The sequence below is a fragment of the Salmo salar genome, unplaced genomic scaffold (genome assembly GCF_965601325.2).
Source record: "Salmo salar unplaced genomic scaffold, fSalSal1 ptg000619l, whole genome shotgun sequence".
Classification (NCBI taxonomy): domain Eukaryota; kingdom Metazoa; phylum Chordata; class Actinopteri; order Salmoniformes; family Salmonidae; genus Salmo; species Salmo salar.
In genome coordinates this window covers 1,453,950-1,457,500 of record NW_027675443.1, presented here as the reverse complement: position 1 = coordinate 1,457,500, position 3,551 = coordinate 1,453,950, and positions in this window count along the sequence as shown.

Below are 3,551 nucleotides of genomic sequence, written 5' to 3'. Positions count from 1 at the left end.
ACTGCTCAGTTAGAGTAATATTTAGTCCACTCAGTATATAACCTGTAGACTACACTGCTCAGTTAGAGTAATATCTAGTCCACTCAGTGTATAACCTATAGGCTACACTGCTCAGTTAGAGTAATATTTAGTCCACTCAGTGTATAACCTATAGGCTACACTGCTCAGTTAGAGTAATATCTAGTCCACTCAGTATATAACCTGTAGGCTACACTGCTCAGTTAGAGTAATATTTAGTCCACTCAGTGTATAACCTGTAGACTACACTGCTCAGTTAGAGTAATATTTAGTCCACTCAGTGTATAACCTATAGGCTACACTGCTCAGTTAGAGTAATATCTAGTCCACTCAGTGTATAACCTGTAGACTGCAATGCTCAGTTAGAGTAATATCTAGTCCACTCAGTATATAACCTGTAGACTACACTGCTCAGTTAGAGTAATATCTTGTCTACTCGGTGTATAACCTATAGGCTACACTGCTCAGTTAGAGTCATATTTAGTTCACTCAGTGTATAACCTGTAGACTACACTGCTCAGTTAGAGTAATATTTAGTCCACTCAGTGTATAACCTGTAGACTACACTGCTCAGTTAGAGTCTGTTAAGGTGCTTCTTTATCAGCATCATAAAAGCTTATAGTATTTCAACCACATCAAATATCCATCCAAGTCAAACTGAAATCTGATCAGAAACATGTTGGGTCTTTTACAATGAAGATTATCCTCTAGATTATTACCAGTTAATATTCATAACTAAAACTACACCTCATTACCAGTTAATATTCATAACGAAAACTACACCTCATTACCAGTTAATATTCATAACTAAAACTACACCTCATTACCAGTTAATATTCATAACTAAAACTTCACCTCATTACCAGTTAATATTCATAACTAAAACTTCACCTCATTTTAACATTCTGTAATAAAGAACACATTTTAATTAATAACTAAAATTAAAAAAACTGTTTTCCATCTCAAAAGGTTAAATAAAAAAATACTATAATAAGTGCTAATTAAGTGACACATTTCGTGGAAATAGGAAGACAATGTTAGTAAGGTGTGTTATCAACAACAGTGAATAATGTAGGTAAGGTGTGTTATAACAGTGAATAATGTAGGTAAGCTGTGTTATCAACAACAATGAATAATGTAGGTAAGGTGTGTTATCAACAACAGTGAATAATGTAGGTAAGGTGTGTTATAACAGTGAATAATGTTGGTAAGGTGTGTTATAACAGTGAATAATGTTGGTAATGTGTGTTATAACAGTGAATAATGTAGGTAAGGTGTGTTATAACAGTGAATAATGTAGGTAAGGTGTGTTAACAACAACAGTGAATAATGTAGGTAAGGTGTGTTAACAACAACAGTGAATAATGTAGGTAAGGTGTGTTATAAGAGTGAATAATGTTGGTAAGGTGTGTTATAACAGTGAATAATGTTGGTAAGGTGTGTTATAACAGTGAATAATGTAGGTAAGGTGTGTTAACAACAACAGTGAATAATGTAGGTAAGGTGTGTTATCAACAACAGTGAATAATGTTGGTAAGGTGTGTTATAACAGTGAATAATGTTGGTAAGGTGTCTTATCATCAACAGTGAATAATGTTGGTAAGGTGTGTTATCAACAACAGTGAATAATGTTGGTAAGGTGTGTTATAACAGTGAATAATGTTGGTAAGGTGTGTTATCATCAACAGTGAATAATGTTGGTAAGGTGTGTTATAACAGTGAATAATGTTGGTAAGGTGTCTTATCATCAACAGTGAATAATGTTGGTAAGGTGTGTTATAACAGTGAATAATGTTGGTAAGGTGTGTTATCAACAACAGTGAATAATGTTGGCAAGGTGTGTTATCAACAACAGTGAATAATGTTGGTAAGGTGTGTTATCAACAACAGTGAATAATGTTGGTAAGGTGTGTTATCAACAACAGTGAATAATGTAGGTAAGGTGTGTTATCAACAACAGTGAATAATGTTGGTAAATTGTGTTATAACAGTGAATAATGTTGGTAAGGTGTGTTATCCTCTATGGGCTACATATGACTATTTTACAGCCATTTAAAGACAAGACTCTCGTTAATCTAACCACACTGTCCGATTTCAAAAAGGCTTTACAACGAAAGCAAAACATTAGATTATGTCAGCAGAGTACCAAGCCAGAAATAATCAGACACCCATTTTTCAAGCCAGCATATAATGTCACCAAAACCCAGAAGACAGCTAAATGCAGCACTCACCTTTGATGATCTTCATCAGATGACAACCCTAGGACATTATGTTATACAATACATGCATGTTTTGTTCAATCAAGTTCATATTTATATCAAAAACCAGCTTTTTACATTAGCATGTGACGTTCAGAACTAGCATACCCCCCGCAAACTTCCGGGGAATTCGCTAACATTTTACTAAATTACTCACGATAAACGTTCACAAAAAGCATAACAATTATTTTAAGAATTATAGATACAGACCTCCTCTATGCACTCGATATGTCCGATTTTAAAATAGCTTTTTGGTGAAAGCACATTTTGCAATATTCTAAGTACATAGCCCAGGCATCACGGGCTCGCTATTTAGACACCCGGCAAGTTTAGCACTCACCATAATCATATTTACTATTATAAAAGTTTGATTACCTTTTGTTGTCTTCGTCAGAATGCACACCCAGGACTGCTACTTCAATAACAAATGTTGGTTTGGTCCAAAATAATCCATCGTTATATCCGAATAGCGGCGTTTTGTTCGTGCGTTCCAGACACTATCCGAAATAGTAAAGAAGTGTCACGTGCATGGCGCAATTCGTGACAATAAAATTCTAAATATTCCATTACCGTACTTCGAAGCATGTCAACCGCTGTTTAAAATCAATTTTTACGACATTTTTCTCGTAGAAAAGCGATAATATTCCGACAGGGAATCTCCTTTTCGGCAAACAGAGGAAAAAATCCCAAAGGCGGGGGCGGTCGGGGTCACGCGCATAAGCCCAGTGTCCCTTGATCGGCCACTTGAGAAAGGCGATAATGTGTTTCAGCCTGGGGCTGGAATGACGACATTCTGTTTTTTCCCGGGCTCTGAGCGCCTATGGACGACGTGGGAAGTGTCACGTTAGAGCAGAGATCCTTAGTAAATGATAGAGATGGAAAAGAAGTTCAAGAAATGGTCAGACAGGCCACTTCCTGTAAAGGAATCTCTCAGGTTTTGACCTGCCATTTGAGTTCTGTTATACTCACAGACACCATTCAAACAGTTTTAGAAAATTTAGGGTGTTTTCTATCCATATGTAATAAGTATATGCATATTCTAGTTACTGGGTAGGAGTGGTAACCAGATTAAATCGGGTATGTTTTTTATCCAGCCGTGTCAATACTGCCCCCTAGCCCTAACAGGTTATCAACAACAGTGAATAATGTTGGTAAGGTGTGTTATAACAGTGAATAATGTTAGTAAGGTGTGTTATCAACAACAGTGAATAATGTTGGTAAGGTGTGTTATAACAGTGAATAATGTTAGTAAGGTGTGTTATCAACAACAGTGAA